Raw genomic sequence first — 20,080 nt, 5'->3', positions numbered from 1 at the left:
CCAGTTATGGTGTTTGCTGAAGTGGGTTTCTACCTCTTGGGGTGGTATAGTTTCAGGGGTCCCCAAGGCGTGCTCTGTACAACTCTGAGGGGGTGGTGCAAGTCTTTAGCCAGACCACATAAAAATTATATCTATTCTCAGCGAACGCCGCTATCTCTATGATTTGTGAGTAGGCTGTTCAATGAGTTCAGAAAAACATTTCCTTCTAGCTCCAGCTGGCAAGATGTCAAGATTGAAAAACACATTTCCTGCTTCTCTTTCTTGCCCCAATTGGGATGGATGACCCTAATTCTCACCACCCCATTTCCTGAAGCCATTAGCAGTGATTGAATCTCTGCCCATCCCAATGAGCCTCACACAGACAATTTTAATGCACAGCAGCACCCGTAATAGAGAGAACTATGTTGTGAAACTTCAAATTTTCTTTTAATTCCATCTTTGACAGACCAAATTGAAGCCATGGGTTATACTTTGTTATGGCCGTTTAACACTAGTTGGAAATTCAGGCATCCTCTGGTTTGTAAAAGTTTCCCTCTCCCATTAGCCTCGATCAAATAAGATACCTCCATCTCTCTCTTGATGGCTTTCAGTTCACAGAAGAGTCCGTCATGATGGCGGGAGGTCGTATAGAAAGACAGCCAGAAGCCAGTGTTCCTGAGGAATTGGGGATCCAGTAGCAGAGACGAGACAGCCAAGCGTCCTCTGACTGTCCACACATTCACACACCCTTGTTACGTGCTGCTGAGCGAGGAAGGAGCTTCGTGAGACACACAAAAGCACGGCCAGCAATAGTCACTCGTCCACACATTCACACACCCTTGTTACGTGCTGCTGAGCGAGGAAGGAGCTTCGTGAGACACACAAAAGCACGGCCAGCAATAGTCACTCGTTCTCAAGTAACCGGGCACCACTTGCCCGCTGAAGCCTGAGAGAAGAGAAAGATAATAAGGGCAACACCACCACGGACTGCTCCTTCTCTTCACTCGCTCAACAAGCCCACGATGAACTATGATCCGCACTTTGATAGACGAGGCTCTAGAAGGCTTAGAAAGGTTGCACACCGGGACGCCTGGGTGGCTCAGTTGGTTAAGTGTCTGCCTTAGGCTGGGGTCATGATCCCAGAATCCCAGGATCGAGCCAGCCTCGGGCTCCCTGCTTGGTGAGGAGTCTACTTCTCCCTCCAACCCTCCCCCTTCTCGTGCTCTCACTCTCTCTCTCTCTCAAATAAATAAATAAAATCTTAAAAAAAAAAAAAAAGGTTGCATCCCTTGCCTAGTATGCCATAGATGCCTGCTGCAGAGTGGAAATTCCAACCCAGATTTATCTGATCCCCAAGCTTCCGCTCCTAGCCATTATACTCAGGGGGCTTCGTGGTCTGCAGGAGTCAGCCCGGAGAACTTTGGGATGCTGAGGCTTGAACTGGCTCTTGAGGGCACTGTGTGCGTTGGACGAGGGAAAAGAGGAGATGGTGTCATCCAAATTGCTGAGTGTGTATCCCCAGGGCCCAAAACACTGCCCAGTATACGGCAGAAGCTCAATGTCTACTTAATGAATGAATGGACGAGAAAACGAGAACCGGTACAAACAAAGGCAAGGAGATCAGTATAAGGATAGAGAGCCGAGGTGGGGAAAGGGAAAAGGAGAAAGTGGAAGGGGAAAGAAGAGCAGAGACCAGACGGGAGCAGCGCTCACTGTAGCAGGACGTAGGCGCTGAGATCATCCACGGAGGGCCGGCGAGCTGAGGAAGGCTGCAAATTCTAGCGTGAGGAGCTTGCATTCAGTTCTGTGCATGGTTGTTAAATAAATTCCTAAAGAGGGGCCTGATAAGGTAGAAGCCATCATTGTTGTGTGGGAGGGGCTGAAGGTGGAGGGACCAGAGGCTGTGAGACCAGCAGGTGACTGAGGAACTCGCTAGGGAGGACCCGGGGGCTCTGACTGTTGACCTAGAGAGTTGAGCACAAAAAACCAAAACCAAACAAGCAAACAAAAGCAAAACAAAACAAAAAAACAAAAAGAGTTGAGCACCGACTTGTGTCTCATTTGAACACACAAGAGAGTTGGGCACTGTTCGCGGCAAGCAGAGGACAGCGGGGACGCGTGCAAGCTCTCGTCATCACAAGCCAGCTAGGAGATGGAGATACTGTGACAATAAGCAGCTCAGCCTCACGACGCAAGGAATTACTTTGAAAAATCTTTGGTCACCAGGTCAAAGGAATTGGCTACAGGTCTGAGCAAGTGGTTGCAAGTGCTTTTAATAATCTTCATTGGCCTGAGATTTTTTTTTTTTAAAGCCCTCAAATTGGAGCAGTTCCTTTGCCAAATTTAGATGGATCATCTTGCTAATAAGAGTCGTGAACCATAGGTAGCCATTACTATAAAAACTCCCCCCAGCCAGATGGCAAACATGTTGAGAACAAGGGCAGAACCCTCTCCTTTTGGGGGCACCTCACAGTGGGTTCGGCTCGGAGTACGCAGAAATGAGGGCCTCGCAAATATTTACAACACTTGCGTTTTAACAACAAAAACCAACAGAAAACTTAATTTTCGGAGGTAGAATGTGCTAAAATAACACCCCAAAATCCTTTCTGTGTAACAAAGCTCCCCTGTGAAAACTCTGGGCCTACCTGGCAGGGCCGTTCTCCATCAGTACCGTTCTTCTTCCGAGAACTACAATCACAACTGCTCTTTTCTCAGGACAAAAAACAGATACCAAGTTTTTGTAGCGGATAATTAATAGCCGACAGCAAGTCTTTGCGTTAATTCAGTGGCCCATGAACGAGTTGTGAAAATTCCCTTCGCCAGAGAAACAATCGGCTATTTTACCACTCACCCAGCAGCCTTTATTTCCCACTTGGTACTATATTTATGGTTTTTATGGAGATAAAAGAGGCTAGGAACTCTATTTTGGATAAGTTTGGTATTTGTCCAACCAATGATAACAATTCACATGTAAGTGCATATTGTTAAAATCGTAATCTCTGTCCCAGGCTCTAAGCTATTTTGTAATACGGGTATTTTCAAGACTTTCAGATGCCAAATGGCTCCCCGATCTAGAAAATTATCTTGCTGTTCAGCCAGTCAGGGGTTTGGTCTTGCACAGAGCCAGTTTCGACAAAGTTCCTGAAACACAACGTGTTCTGAGAAATTAGAAAGTATGCAGCATGTGTTTCTGTTACGTGATTATAACTCAGTTCCAAGGGGTGCTCATGCTGAGTGGTTTTGCTCCAAGATTTACCCTCAACACCACCTCCACGCGTCCACCTCCTGCCCGCTTTCCTCTGATCGCTCATAGATCTTCTCTTCTGACTTTGCCCGACACAGATCAGGCCTTCCCCAATTCGGAGCTGCCAAGACCAGAGTATGTGGCTGAAACACTCGAATACTCATGTGAAAGGAACTCAACTTCTGCTTTTGGGTCATTTAGTAACAGTTGCTCTATTTCCTTTTCTTCTATTAAGCAATTCTACTCGCACAGAAAAAAATATAACCAACAAATGATTCTTTTTTTTGTTTACCAAGTACTAAAAAAAGTGATAATGAACTAATCCACGCCGGACATGTACATAACCTACTCTATGCTCAGATGGCAATGTCACATGTGGCTGCGTGATGTAAGCCTTTCAGAGGAGAAATAAATAAGAACTTAAATGACAAGAAAAATTGTTTTCACCAAGAAAAAAGAAGCATGGTTTAATTGTGATTTGACCTGACAAGAGACACGTTCTGCTTCGAGCAAAAATACTGAGACTCTGGGAAAATTATCAGGTTGGTGTTGAATACACCTGTTTATTTTTTCCATCTTTTGCCAGATGCTCAACTCCAAGGCCTGGTCTAGAAACACCAAATATATTCTGTTAAAGCACAGGGAGAAAACGGTTGCTTTCTTCCACAGGAAGGCTCAACATACAAATAAACACCATCCCTGACCTACCCGTTCTCAAGGCTGCATTCCTGACTTCCCACCTGCATCAAGCAACCCTGTGTCTCACCATCGCCCCAACCATCCTGCTATTGTGTAGATGAATTAACTGTGACAAGATGAAGTGATTTGCTCAAGATCCAATCACCAGAATGAGAACCCAGGTGTTCTTTTGCCCAAGGTTATACAAGTAATGAATGAAAGGTGATATCATTCATTCCCTGATTTCCAGCTTCCAGCTACACCCAACTTCCCCGCCCTCTATTGTCTGGGCCTTGCACACAATGGGAATGTCTCACTGCTCTACCATGCATTTGAATCCAGTTTCTTCTATGCCATCTGGTTGAGTGCTGCCTGTCTTAGATGCAGGGCTGATACACAAAATATTTAATAACTGGTATGGCCTAGGCACCGACCAATCAGAAGGGATACTGGCTTAGCGCTGGGTCAAGGACTGAATACTTCAGAGCACTGCTCCTGGGCTTCCGGGCATGCTCCCTGGGAGCCCTCTCATTTCTCATTGCTTCCCAGGCACCCCTCCCCCCACTTCTGACCCTACTAGGCAGGCATTGGCCAAATGGCCTAAGGGATTACATGCCCTTGCCGGGCTCTGATGGGCCAGGGAAGAACTGGCGATTGAACGCTGCTCTTGGAATCACTGCCTGGGAACAGGATGCATTCTCCAGCCTGCTTGGAGGCAGCCCAGCACTGAGTCTGGCTCTAGTCCAGTCTGGTTCCAAAGCCAGGAGGGATATGTGACAATGGGCGGTGAGTACTCCCCAGTTCCTCAGTTGAGGCTGGAGGTGGGAAAAGGGAGGGTTTGTTAAAGGCAGATCTAAAATAGGAGTAGGGGGAGAACACAAGGCGAAGTCATTTGAGAAGAATGATGGATTCTCAGAGTCGCTTGTAGACTACATTGGAAGAGATTTTTTAAAAAGTTTCTTTTACCATCTCCTATAGAAATATAAGGGTCCCTCGTAAGTTTAGTTCAATGATAGAAACTAGCCCCATGCTAACTGGAAATAGCATGCATGGGCTTTGGCGTTCCACCAATCTGGTCCAAGCTTCTTCCTTGTCAGGAAGAGAGCACACTTCCTATATACCTAGAAATGATGCATTGGCAGGGAGGGTTCACGGATTCAAGAGGAGTCTAGGAAAAAGGAAGTTAGTGAATACTAATTTGTCAGTGCTTCTCTACCATAATGCAAGAAAGATGGAGCTCGGTTCTCCATGACTGGTAGTCTTAAACGGAAGAATTTGTAGAGTAAGTACAGATAGGATAACTAGCTCCCCTTGTCTAAGGGCTGTGTTCCCTGAGAACAGCCAACTCCCTCTGCCCTTATTCTACACCCAACAATCTGCCCTCAGATCTACAATCCGGTTTCCTGAGTAGACTTGCTGTAGAGCATCCTGTATACATAACCGGCCCCAAGGTTCGAACAAAGCCTTTCTCCTATTGCATTGTTTTTCATATTGGAGTCTTGAATCAAATTCTCAGAGGTCCATGAATTCCTTAGGAAAATCTTTAAGTGTTGTGTTTTCATTTGAAAGATACATAAAACTTTAACACAAGCATCACCTGCATCACCACCTTTTTACAGAGTAATGCCAGGTAATATCAGCGCCCAGATCGGGTTTACCTTTATGACTGTTGCAGTCAGGCGATCATCTAAAGTCTCATAATGTAAGTATGAAAGCAATATTTCCCAAACAGGGATATAGGCAAAGGTCCACAAGTTCACGTGTGAGAAACATTTCCCATTATAAATAACATGACAAGCTGATTTATACATCAGTCGCTTGTAAATTTGACTATGATGAATTAATCCCTCTCAGCTTAATCACCCTGAGTGAAGGGGCCCAGTCATTATTGCAACTGTAAAGCTAAGGATTAGATCTGTGCTATCTGTCCCAATATACTGCCTGTCAGTGAAGCAACCGGCCAGGTGGCCTCCTCCTGAAAAGCTCTACTCTCTTCTCTGTGACACATAGATTGTGACTGGCTAATCAGACAAACTAATCCTAGATTTGAAATAGAAGACTTTTTGATCTTGGGTCAGTCCCCTAATCTCCGCTCTCCATTTGGTAACATGCAGGCACAGCTACTACTATGAGGAACAGGGCTGTTGGGCTAATCACTTCAGATCTTCTGCCAGGTCGGCTCTGTCTGGCCCTGCTCCTGAGGCAGTACCCTTGTCTTAAGATGACAACGGGCCAAGGGACCAATGAGACAGGAGAGGCATGAGAAAGAACATTTGGAGAAAGTTAGCCCTGAGGTCTGGAGGCTGGCTCTGATAGGACTGTGAGAAGTTTCTTTAGGCGAATGGTGCCTCTGAAAGACATGTCCCAGTAGGCAGCAGAGTAGTGTTTGGGATGCAAATAACAAAGTTACAAAGGGGACTCATTGGCTCTTTTAACTGGAAGTGCAAAGGTGGATTCGGCTTCAGGTGTGGACCCCGGGGCTCAGCACCGCCCTCAGGACAATTTCTTCCTGTCACTCTGCCCTGCCAGCACGGCATGGGCTCCACCCTCAGGCTGGCTGTCCTCATGAACACAGGATGGCTGCCAGCAACACGCGGACCATGTGCTTCCTTGTTTGGGGATGCTTCTGCTCAGCATCCCAAGCAAAAATTCCGAGTCACCCTGAGTAGAGTCCTCATTGATGTCTCTCTTATCCAACATTCACATCCAATCAATCAGAAAATGATTGGTTCTGCCTTCACAATATACAAAACATCCAACCACCTCTCCCCAGATCCGCCGCTACCACCCTGTTCCCAGCCATCCACATCTCACCTGGATTACCGGAGTCATCTCCTAACTGGTCTCCCTGCTTCTGCGACCATTCCCCCTACAGCAGCCTGGGTGATACTTTAAAAATCTAAGTCAGATCATGTCACCACTCAGAATCTTCCAGTGGCTCCCATCTCACTTGAGTATAAGCCAACGACCTTGCAATGCCCTGTAAGCGCATGACCTGGCTCCCCGTACCTTTTCAGACCTCAGTCACTGTCACACCGCTCCCTCTCTCATGCCAGGCATGCTCAGCTTCTGATCAGGGACATTAGACTGACTGTCCTCTTTGCCTGGGACACTCGGCTTCTAGAGAGCCACACGGCTCACTTTCAAGTCACTCTGCCAATGAGGCCTACCCAGGATGGCCCACTGCAAACCTCAATGCCTACAAGACCCTCTGCACTCACAAGCTCCCTCCCCTGCTTATTTTCTTCTACAGGACTGCCTGCCTAGTATACTGATTGATTCATCAGCTCTTTCCTCCCAGTTAGAAGGTAAGGCATTTATGTCTATGCAGTGCTCAAAAAACTTTGTTGAATGAATGAATGAATGAATGAATGAGACTGGCTCTGACACCCCATCTACTTCCGAACTCTTAGGGGTGGAATGCCTAAATACTTAAAGTTAAGACTTTATCCAAAGTTGAACTATGCTGGGTGTCTCCAAAGCTTGGCATTTTGATTACGCTCTAAGAAAGAAACTGATATGAATCAACAGACAATCGATGAGGTGAACAGCACCTGTGGTGCTTATTAAAAATGATGGTTCTTGCATTCAACCACAAACTTACAAATCAAAATTTCAAAGGGCAGGGATCATAAATCTCCTTCTTCAATAGTCTGGGTCGTGTGTATAAAGACTTGGCGGGAGCAACACAGGTGTACTATGAGACATAACAAGTGTGACAAAGAGAACCGAGGTATAATAAACGGTATTAACCCATGAGAAGAAAGAGTATAAATGGAGCAGAGAAGATGTTCTTGGATTTAGGAAAAGGAAACCCAAAGGTTTCTTCGGGAGCAGTTTTCTAGCACTGCCAAAGGAACAAAGACTGGATCTAGGGATTACAGATAATCTGGTCACTAGACAGGACTACGAGGCAATTCATCAGGCTCCACGACATGATCAGTCTGTGAAGCCATCGGGATCAGTTTCTTAGGGCTGCCGCAACAGAGTTCAAACCAACTAGGTGGTTTGAACACTTTATTGTCCCACAGTTCTGGAGACTAGACCTCTGAAATCAAGTGTTAGCAAAATTGGTTCCTTCTGAGTAAGGGCTGTGAGGAAGAACTCCTTCCGTGCCTATCTCCCAGCTTTTGGTGGTTTACTGGTCATCTTTGGTAACCTATTATCTTGGTTTATAGAAGCGTCACCAAAGCTCTGAATCTCTGCCTTCATCTTCCTACCATTTCCCCCTCTATATGTGTCTGTGCCCAAATTTCACTTTTTAAAAAAATTGTTTTAATTTATTTGAGAGAGAGAGAGAGAGAGAACATGCAAGTGAACGGGGAGGGGAGGGGCAGAGGGAGAGAGAGAAAAGCAGACTCCATGCTGCACGTGAAGCCCGACCCGGGGCTCAATCCCAGGACCCTGAGATCATGACCTGAGCCAAAGAGTCAGCTGCTCAACTGACTGCACCACCCAGGTGCCCCTTCACTTTTTTTTTTTTATTATATAGATGATATTACAGAAGCATATGTACTGATGTATACAGCTGTTTACATTCTAGCGTTAAGGAACAAATGCAGGCTTTATATTTGTACGTATATACGTCTCTATGTATAATTATACATTTAAAATATTTCCTCTTGGGGACGCCTGGGTGGCTCAGTCAGTTAAGTGTCTCCCTTTGGCTCAGGTCATGATCCCAGGATCCTGAGATCAAGTCCTCCTTTGGGCTCCTTGCTCAGCAGGGAGCTGCTTCTGCCACTCCCCCTCCCCCTGCTTGTGCTGCCTCCCTCTCTCTCTCTCTCTCTTTCTCGCTCTCTGACAAATAAAAACGTTTCTAAAATTTTCCTTTTGAATATTTACACACACAGGCAAAAATCTGGAAGAATACTTTTTTTTTCATTTGAGAGAGAGAGAAAAGATGAGAGGAGGGGCAGAGAGAGAGGAGAGAGAGTCTTAAGCAGACTCTGCACTGAGCACAGAGTCCAACACAGGACTTGATCTCGTGACCCTGAGATCATGACCTGAGCAGAAACCAAAAGTCAGTCGCTTAATGGACTGTGCCACCCAGGCACCCCATGGAAGAATACTTCTAGGTTGAAACTGTTATGATCTTGGGGAGTTGGGGTTCTGGTTAGATTATTTCCTTTTGTTTGCTTAAATCTTTATTTCTTGATTTTTCCACATAAATATGCAATATTCAAAAAACAATGTTATTTTTGTCACTTAAATATAATTAGATTAACATTTTGTTAAATTTCATGCCAGTTTGTAAGACTAGAATTTGCTTTTGACATTTTAATAATCATAATTAACCTCTGCATCTGAAGAATTTTTATTTAAGTGTTATTTTTTTGTTCAACAATAGAATTATCATTGTTTTTATTCAATTTATTTAAACTAAAAAAGAAAAAATGTTCACCCATTTCTCTTACTCCCACCACCCCCTGCCTCTGTCAACCACCAATCTGTTCTCTGTATCTATGAGCTTAATTATATTTTTTTGGTCTAGATTCCACATATGAGAGAGATCATACAGTATTTGTCTTTCCATGTCTTATTTCACTTAGCACGGTACTCTCCACTTCCATCCATGTTATCACAAATGGCAAGATTTCAGTCTTTTTTATAGCTAAGTAATATTCTGTGCATGCGGGGAAGGGTATACCCCAATTTTTTTTATCCATTTATCCATGAAGGGACACTTAGGCTGTTTCCACATCTCACCTATTGTAAATAATGCAGCAACGAACATGGGGGTGCATGTATCTTTTTGAATTAGTTTTTTCATTTGCTTCAAATAAATACCTAAAAGTGGAATTGCCAGATTATGTAGTAGCTCTATTTTTAATTTTTTGAGGATCCCGCATACTGTTTTCCAGAGCGGCTGCACCAATTTACATTCCCATCAACGGTGCATAAGGGTTTCCTTTTCCCCACATCCTCACCAACATTTGTTATTTCTTCTTTTTGATAACATTCTAACAGGTGCGAGGTGATATCTCATTGTGGTTTGCATTTGCATCTCCCTGATGATGAGTGATGTTGAGCACCTTTCAGTGAGCCTACTGGCCATTGGTGTGTCTTCTTTGGAAAAATGTCTAGGTTCTCTGCCCATTTTCTAATTGGATTCTTTGGGCTTTTGCTATTGTGTTGTTTGAGTTCTTTATATATTTTGGATATTAGGCCCTTGTTAGAGATATGATTTGCAAATATTTTGTCCCATTCAGGGGGTTGAACTTTCATTTTGTTGACTGTTTCCTTTACTGTGCAGAAGCTTTTCAGTTTGATGTAGTCCCACTTAATTATTTTGCTTTTGTTGTTTTTGCTTTGGGTGTCAGATTAAAAAAATCATCACTAAGGGGAGCCTGAGTGGCTCAGTCAGTTAAGTGTCCGACTTTGATTTTAGCTCAGGTCATGATCTCAGGGTCATGAGATTGAGCCCTGTAATGGGCTCTGCATTGAGTGTGGAGCCTGCTTAAGATTCTCTCTCTCCCTCTGCCCTTCCCCCCACCTCTCTGCATGCACACTCTCTCTCTTAAAAAAAAAAAAATCACCAAGACCTATGTCAAGGATCTTACCATCCATGTTTTTTTCCAGCAGTTTTATGGTTTCAGGTCTTACATTCAAGTATTTAATCCATTTTGATTTAATTTTTGTGCATGTTGTAAGATAGTGGTCTAGTTTCATTCTTTTGCATGTGGCTGTCCAATTTTCCTAAGACCATTTACTAAAGCAACTGTCCTTTCCCCATAGTATATTCTTGGCTCCTTTTATAATCGATCGTATATGCATGGGTTTATTTTTGAGCTCTCTATACTGTTCTGTTGAACTATGTGTCTGTTTTTAATGCCAATACCATATTGTTTTAAATTACTATAGCTTTGTAATAGTTTGAAATCAGGGAGTGTGATGCCTCCGGCTTTGTTCTTCTTTCAAAAGATTGCTTTAGCATTCAGGGTCTTTTATTGTTCCATGCAAATTTTAGGATTTTTTTCTCTTTTTTTAGGATTGTTCTGTGAAAAATGCCATTGGAATTTTGGTAGCGATATCATTGAAACTGTAGATTGCTTTGGGTAGTATATACATTTTAACAATATTGATTCTTCCAATCCATGAGCATGGAACATTTTCCCATTTATTTGTGTCTTCTTCAATTTTTTTCATTAATGTCTTGTAGTTTTTAATATACAAGCTTTCACCTCCTTGGTTTAATTCTTTCCAGGGTACTTTATTCTTTTTGATGCAATTGTAAATGAAATTGTTTTCTTAATTCTCTTTCTGATAGCTCAACATTAGTATATAAAAATGCAACGTATTTTTTAGTGTAAATTTTGTATCCTACAATTTTACTGAATTTGTTGATTCTAACAGCTTTTTGATGTAGTCTTTAGGGTTTTCCTATATGTATTTTTATGTCATCTGCAAATAGTGAATTTTACTTCTTTCTTTCCAGTTTGGATGACTTTTATTTCTTTTTCTTACCTAATTGCTCTGGCTACAACTTTCAATACTATGTTGAATAAAAGTACAAGAGTGGGCATCCATGTCTTATTTCTGATCTTAGAGGAAAAGCCTTCAATTTTTCACCACCGAGTATGATGTTAGCTGTGTACTTATCATATATGGACTTTATTATGTTGATGTACATTCCCTCTATACCCACTTGGTTGAGAGTTTTTATCATAAATGGATATTGAATTTTGCCAAATGCCTTTTCTGTATCTATTGAGTTAATTATATGATTTTTATACTTCATTTTGTTAATGTGGTGTAGCACACTGACTGATTTGCAGACATTGAACCATCCTTGCATTGATCCATGGTATATGATCCTTTTAATGTATTGTTGAATTTGGTTTATTAGTATTTTATTGAGGATTTTTGCATCTATGTTCAGCAGGGATATTCGCCAGTAATTCTCTTTTCTTGTGGGATATTTGCCTGGTTTTGGTATCAGGGTAATGCTGACCTTGTAAAATTTGTTTATAGGAGTTCCCTGCTCTCCTATTTTTTGAAGAGTTTGAAAAGGATTCATATTAATTCTTCCTTGAATGTTTGGTAGAATTCACCAGTGAAGTCATCTGGTCCTGTACTTTGTTTGTTGGAAGCTTTTTTTTTTTTAAGATTTTATTTATTTATTTATTTATTTATTTATTTATTCGACAGAGACAGAGACAGCCAGCGAGAGAGGGAACACAAGCAGGGGGAGTGGGAGAGGAAGAAGCAGGCTCACAGCAGAGCAGCCTGATGTGGGGCTCAATCCCAGAACGCCGGGATCACGCCCTGAGCCGAAGGCAGACGCTTAACCGCTGTGCCACCCAGGCGCCCCTGTTGGGAGCTTTTGATTATTGATTCAATCTCCTTACTAGTAATAAGGAGCAGTAGTAGTAAGTAGTAATAATCAGTCTATTCAGATTTTCTATTTCACCATGATTCAGTCTTGGTAGGTTGTATGTTTCTAGGAATTTATCCATTTATTCTAGCTTGTCCAATTTGTTAGTGTAAATTGTTCATAGTAGTCTCTTATGATCTCTGTATTTCTGTGGTATCAGCTGTAACATCTCCTCTTTCATTTCTGATTTTATTTGGGTCCTCTTTTTCTGTTGGTGAATCTAGCTAAATGCTTTCAATTTTGTTTATCTTTTCAAAGAACCAGCTCTTAGTTTCATTCATCTTTTCTATTACCTTTTTAGTCTCTATTTCATTTATTTCTGCTCTTTGTTTTTCCTCCCTTCTACTACATTTGGGCTTCATTTATTCTTCATCTAGTTTCTTGAGGTATAAAGTTAGGTTTTTATTTGAGAATTTTCTTGTTTTTATTTTTTAAAAAGATATTATTTATTTGTTTGAGAGAGAGACAGAGAGACAGAGAGGATGAGCAGGGGGAGGGGCAGAGGAGAGGGAGAGGGAAAGCAGACTCCCCACTGAGCTGGGAGCCCAACGTGGGGCTTGATCCCAGGACCCCAAGATCATGACCTGAGCTGAAGTCAGATGCTTTACCAACTGAGCCACCCAGGTGCCCCTCTTGTTTCTTAAGGTAGGAATTTATCACTATAAACTTCCCTCTTAGAACTGCTTTTGCTCTCAACTATAGAGAACAAACTGATGGTTACTGAAGGGGAGGTGGGCGGGGGGGATGGGTTAAATGGGTGATGGTTATTAAGGAGGACACTTGTGATGAGCATCAGGTGTGTTAGTGATGAATCACTACCTTCTATATTTGAAATAATAGTACACTGTATGCTAACTGGAATTTAAATAAAAATTTAGAAAATGGGGTGCCTGGGTGGCTCAGTAGGTTAAGTAGCTGACTCTTGATTTTGGCTCAGGTCAAAGCTGACTCTTGATTTTGGCTCTGCTTAAGATTCTCTCTCTCCCTCTCCCTCTCTTCCCGATGTGCTTGCATGCTCTCGCTCTCTCTCTCAAAACAAAACAAAACAAACAACAAAAAAACTTGGAAAGAAAAGAAAAAAGAACCACTTTTGCTGCATCCCATAAATTTCAATATGTTACATTTCCATTTTCATTTGTTTCAAAGTATTTTTTAATCTCTTTGTTTGTTGAACCATTGGTTATACAATAGCATGTTGTTTAATCTCCACGTTTGTGAATTTTCCAGTTTTCTTCATGTAATTAATTCCTAGTTTCATACCACTGTAGTCAGAAAAGATGCTTGATATGATTAATTCCTCTTAAATGTATTAATACTTGTTTTGTGGCATATAATCTATCTTGGAAAATGTTCCATGTATACTTGAGAAGCATGTATATTCTGTTGTTTTTGGATGGCATACTCTGTATATATCTATTAAGTACATCTGGCCTAACACATCCTTTAAGGCCAATGTTTCCATTTTGATTTTCTGTCTGGATGATCTACCCATTATTGTAAGCTGGGTATTAATGTCCTCTACTAGTATTGCTATTTTTCCTTTAGGTCTGTTAATATTGATTTATACATTTAGGTGCTTCTATATTGGGTATATATTTATAAATGTTGTATCTTCTTTTTGGATTGACCCCTTTAGCATTATGTAACACCCTTCCTTGTCTCTTAGTCTTTTGTTTTAAAATCTGTTTTGTCTGATAGAACTATAGCTATTCCAACTTTCTTTTGGTTTCCATTTGTATGGAATATTTTCTTCCATCCCTTCACGTTCAGTCTGTGTGCGTCCTTACATCTAAAGTGAGTCTCTTGCAGGTAGCATGTTTTTTTAATCCATCCAGCCACTCTGCCTTTTGATTGAAGAATTTAGTCCATTTATATTTAAAGTAATTATTGATAGGTATGTGTTTATTGCCATTTTGTTCATTGTTTTCTGGCCGTTTCTATAGTTCCTCTCTCTTTCTTCTGTTCCTCTCTTCCTTGGTGGTGTGATGACTTTCTTTAGTGGTATACTTACATTCCTTTCTGTTTATCTTTTGTGTATTTACTATAGTTTTTGCTTTGTGATTACATTAGGCTCTTCTGTGACAACTTATATCTATAACAGTTTTTTTTAAGTTGATAACAATTTAATTTGATCCCACCCCTTTTTATAAGGGACACTTTTATATAATCCCAGTCATATTTGGATTAGGCACCACTCTACTCTTAATCTTAACTAATTTCATCTGCAATGACTATTTCCCAGTAGAGTCACATTCCAAGGTACTGGGGTTAGGACTTCAACATAGGAATTTTGGGGGGACACAGTTCAACCCATAACACATCCATTTCTCTCTTGTGATTTTAGGATCACTAAACAACCTTCTGGTTACTAGGATGGTTCCCCAAGGTACCCAGGAATTAGCAGTAAGGGTCCAGGAGAACATACACGAGTCTTTTGGTCACTAGAGATGAATGTCTCTGTGGTGAACTGGCATTCTGTTCTTTCAAGAGTCTTCAGTGAGCATGAATCAGTCCTTGGGAGTCTGGTCACTCTGGTTGTACTGACAATGTGAGTTTGGGGGACTACATAATAGCGACAACCTCTCATTAGGCCCTGTTTGCAGAATTGGTTGACTTCTCTCTCTGACATTAATCTATCCTCTCTATAACTGCAATCACTCTATAACTCTATCCATCCTAAAAGATTCAAACAAACAGCTAATAATGCTAGGAGATGTGCCTAGCCCACATCCTTCTCCAGTCCTGTTTCTCAGCAATCTCCACACCCAACCTATTCCCAAGGTTCTAGGCCTGACATCCTCAGAAATGAAGGCTGTCATACTGTGTGCCCTCATTAAAAAGGGAATAGAGATACCTAACTCACAGATGGAAAATCCCAGATATTTTGCCACAGACAGTCCATTCTTTCTCCAGCCCCATCTTCCCTGAACAACAAGTATTTTGTAAAGGAGTAAACTTCTGAAAGTTAGTACTGCAGACCAACATAGATAGAGCTATCAACCCAGGAAAATACCCAACTGCCTTTACTACACTCTTTGGCAGGGTAGCCCCCAATACCTTTTGTAACGTGAAACCTCCACTGAGAAGAAAGAAGGTCTTGATTTCAACTTAAACAAATATTCTTGTTTGCATATCCTTTTCTGGTTCCATCAAATATCTTTCAACTCCTTTGTCCGTGGAGAACCCAAGGCTGAGACTTAAGTGGAGGTTCTTAGGGGCCCCAGACATTATCATAAACTAGGAAAACTGTTTTCTTCTATTGGGTTAGACATTTTACCAATCAATCTCCTTGTTCTGTCCATGACAGGATATCATCAAATGGCCTTAAAATGGCTGTTATATTGGTTAAATATATTTGTGAACTCCGTCGGCCATTAGCACTAACTCTAAGTTTGAGAGTTTTAGATCCACTCTACCTTTCTTTAAACCTCAAAAGAGAGCAGCCAAAACTTGAGTGCAATGAGATTTCCAAACCCTAGTGGTTCACCCAGAAATTTAATACAACAAAATTTTAATAGAGTAGAAGGTTCTTAATGGAACACTATTTAACCAACTTGCTGGATTAACCTTCACTCTCTAATTATCTGTAACTCCCACTGATGCCAGGTGCATTGAATACTAGGAGGCTACTCTTTAACACAGTATTTTTCAAAGTGTAAGTCTTCATATCAATTTATTGGGTTGACATAAATTCACTAGATCATGGACTGGCATTTTTAAAATTAAACAGTATAGGACGGTTATGCTGCATGCTTAAAAATCAGTTATTTATTCTAAAATGTGTTTATACCTATTACATAAAAAATGAAATATGAGTGCAAAAAAAGAAAACTCAAAACAAATACATTTTAAAACCAGACATGAGAAATAATATAAAAGCGAAGCTGAATGCTTTGAAAAGACAGAGGTCACTAAAAAATAAATAATAAAATAAATAAGTCATAAAAACTGATGTCAAATTAGTTGCAAGCGAGAAAACTGTAAAAGATGAGGAAAGAGATTATAAAGGCTTAAAGAACTCCACAGTAATATTGTTTTACAAGTACCTTTAAGCTCTCTCTACCACTATAGAAAAGCAAAGATTGGAAATCCTAAACCCAAAGTATCAAGAGTGGGGCTTATACAAGAAAAACAAGGAGAATTTCCAATCAGCAGACCCACACAGTGAGTCCAACACCTAAAAATTGGGGAATGAACATACAATTATGTTTTAAGTAAAAATAAAAAGTTTAAGGCTTAAGTTGTCTTGTAAGTCTAAATCATACATGTTAAAAGGACTCACATATTTTTAAATTTTAGCCAGTCCTTAGAATATGATGAAATAGAATTTGAATGTCATAAACTCACCTTACCTATCAACAAAGGAAGGAATCACAAGGCATACCTTTAATGTATCAAAGAATATAATCAGATGGTTAGAGTATAAGACAACATGATCAGAGTACAGAAAAAAATAACAGTCTCACATCAGGAAGGACTAACCATTTATAAGCTAAAGATTTGAAATCAGCCCAGATAACTAGTTTTCTATGATGCTTTTCTGCCTCCTCCTTCTTGCTGTCCTCTTGCCCCACTAGAACTGGCTACTCCTTCACGTCCCACTGGCTGCTGTGTTTGTCTACTCAGGGACCTACCAACACCTCTGAGATAATTCCCTATACATCATTGTTTATATATGCATGTCCATCATCTAGACACCAAGCTTCTGAAAGATAACGGACCAGGTCTTGTCTTGTATTCCCAGCAACAGCCTGAGGCCTGGCACTTGGTAGGTATTTAGTACATTTTTTTAAAAGATTTTATTTATTTATTTATTTATTTGAGAGAGAGAGAGGGCGAGCCCAGAGGGAGAGTGAGAGGGAGAAGCTGACTTTCTGCTGAGCAGGGAGCCCACTGTAGGGCTCAATCCCAGGACCCTGAGATCATGACCTGAGCCCAACGCTTAATGGACTGAGCCACCCAAGCACCCCAGTATTTAGTAATTTTTGTTGAATGAATGACTATGCACACATAAGTCAAAGCATTGTCCTAATTTTCAACAGAAACAGAAGGTAACCCAGTTTGAAGTAAATTGTAAATTCGGCAATTAAAAAGAGGGGGGTTATAGTAATACAAGCAGAAGGGCACTGGTGCATTTTTAAGCTCAAATAGAGAATCACTGGAAAGATCAAAGTTCACTAGACTTTTACAGCTTGGTTGAAATAACCATTAAAACCATTCTACTCACTTTGCCTGGCCTCTGGATTTAATATGAACCCTTCTATGATTTTGGTTCCGTTTGGGATCTTGACGCTTCAAAGGAAGTCCCCCTAAATAGGCAAGACAGGATTCTGGTCATTGAAAAGGAAATGAAGAGACAACTTATGTCTCTAGAGTAGAGACAACTGGTAAGTTGATTTTCTAGCACGAATCAGAAAAGACTGGCTGGTCTGGGAAAACAATGGAGGAAAAATATTGCTTTATTCTTAGGTTTGTTCCCCATCTCTAAATACCCAAAATATGGTCATTTTTATTAGCTAAATTACGTAAACAATTCAAGTACTTTTCCTGAATAACAATGTAATACATACTGACTGGAGAAAAGTTGAAAAGGACTAAAAAGTATAAAGCAAGAGAAAAAAAAACACACTCATAATCCTACTACACCAGGGCATCTACTCATTTGGCACATTCACTTCCAGTTGTCTTTTTTTGCAGTTTTCTTTATATAGTTGAGATTACTATTCGTGATACCTTTTTATGGTCTAAAACTAACAAGATAAGTTCTCATATTAAGTTTTCTTCTACTTACCCTGCCCCATGAAGAGTTTTCCTTTTCCATAACTCCAAATTTTCTAGGAAAATCTCTCTAGATAATAAAATCAGTGAGATTTTATTAAGCAATCAAAAAATGTTTATTGAATACAAGCTATGTACACTGTATCGAACTGATATTGAAATAAACACATATAAATAAAAAGTAACTATGTTTTAGGAAATTAAAAAGCAGGCTGAGGGGGAAAACCATCTGTACAGCGTATGGTGACTAACATAATAAAATTTTTTAAAATGGGGGAAAAAAACCATCTGTACACAAAGAAAACATGTCAAGTAACCCCTGTTTAAGTGAGGGGCGCCTGGGTGGCTCAGTCGGTTAAGTGTCTGCCTTTGGCTCAGCTCATGATCTCAGGGTCCTGGGATAGAGCCCGTTTAGGGATCCCTGCTCAGCAGGGAGTCTGCCTCTCCCTGTGCCCCTCCCCCCACTCCTGCTGTGTGTGTGTGTCTCTCTCTCAAATCTTTTTTTTTTTAATTAGGTGACGAAGTAAAGAGGTACAGAAGGGGGGATACCAAAGGTAGCTTAGGAGTAAGTGGGCACTCTAGGCTCTGACTAGATAAGACTAGATAACGCTACATGAATCATTTCACTTACTCCCCCAGTGAACCTTGTGAGGTGGCTACTACTATTTCTCCATTTTACAGCAATGGAAACTGCAGTGCAGGGAAATACATAATTTGACTCAAATCATAAAGCTAATTAGTGGTGGAGCTGAGAGTCAACCAGTCCGTCTCCAAAGTTGAGCTCTTAACACTGCCTTCTATGTCCAAAGGCTTAAGAGAGACTGAAGAGTCAAAGAAGAGGGGGAGACATCCAATCAAGTGGTAGCGAAAAGAAAAGGAAGAGCTCGCAACCTATGGCTGGGAGTAGAGAAGAGACAAGAAGAGGTAAACAGATGCAATATACATCACTCTGTAGTGATAAGCTTCCCAGAAGATCACATGGGCAGGACATTCCAATGATGGCAAGTTGTGTCTCTAGGAGCACTGTTTGTTCGTTTGCTCCTACCGTTCTTTATGATGCTCAGCACTCGGGTCATTTTGGAAGACGGGTTTCCCGGGGCCTTCCTGCCCTTCTGAAGTGGGGCAAGCTGCCTCACCTTCAGGTAGCCCTGACCCTTCACCCCACCGCTCCCTGGAGGTTTGGGGAGATGGGGCTCCCGGAACAAAGACGCTCGTCCTTCCCGGACGCTCACTCCTGCGCACATACCTCGGCACACACTCGCACTCACACACACCTTTTGCCTGGAAGAGAGAGCCCCCCACGACTTCCTCTGCAAGTTTCCAACATGGGCCCCACAGAAACGAAGACCTCACGTTCAGAACCGGGAGCCCCTGGGCCGGACTGGTGGCGGAGTCGGGCAGGAGTCGCACTGGAACCCCGAGCATCAGGCTCCCGCCCCTCAGATCCGAGCAGCCAAGGGGCGAGGCGCTCTGGGCCGCCGCCTTCCCCCCGAAAGCCCGGCGCGGCCGCGCTCCACTCGCAAGCCCACGCGTAAGTAAGGGGCCGAAGCACGTGTGCACGGGGCCCGCGCGCCGCGCCGCCCGCCGCCAGCCGCCCCCCTTCCGGGTTTCTGCGCGGACTTCCGCCCATCCCCGGGCGGCCCTCGGCCCCCGGCTGTAGCCCCTGCCTCCCGGGACGCGCCGGCCCAGCGGGGCGGGCGGCCAGGGGCGGGAGTCGAGCTCGACTCCCGCGGGCAGCGCGGGAAACAGAACTCGACGCCCTTTCCGACGTCGGGAACCGCTCATCAGCCCCGCCGTCCGCCTTCCCAGGGCCTGGCTTTGGGGGGCGCGCCCCCGGCACGGCAGGGACCGGCGGCGGGCGCGGGCGGGTCTCGGCCACCCGCTGCCCCGCCCCGGCCCTGGGCGCGCCGACCCGAGCGCCCCTGCCTCGCCTCCTGCGGCCCCTCATCCAGCCCCCTCCTGGTCCCCTTCCACACTTTGCCCACTTGGTTCCCTTCCCCTCTCTCCCGGACCCTTTCTTATCC

At 42.6% G+C, this 20,080-nt stretch overlaps 1 long non-coding RNA gene across 1 annotated transcript; it reads right to left on the bottom strand.

Annotated features, from left to right (window-relative positions):
• Nucleotides 1-412: 412 nt before the first annotated feature.
• On the bottom strand, nt 413-19,572 carry LOC103659572. Its single transcript, XR_567508.2, has 4 exons — nt 19,331-19,572; nt 18,070-18,126; nt 17,506-17,587; nt 413-925 (listed from the first exon to the last, which is right to left on the bottom strand). It is a non-coding gene; the product is annotated as an uncharacterized LOC103659572 (long non-coding RNA).
• Nucleotides 19,573-20,080: the final 508 nt, after the last annotated feature.

This window comes from Ursus maritimus, unplaced genomic scaffold (genome assembly GCF_017311325.1).
Source record: "Ursus maritimus isolate PB19 unplaced genomic scaffold, ASM1731132v1 scaffold_1, whole genome shotgun sequence".
Lineage (NCBI taxonomy): Eukaryota > Metazoa > Chordata > Mammalia > Carnivora > Ursidae > Ursus > Ursus maritimus.
This window is presented reverse-complemented; position numbering and strand designations above follow the sequence as displayed.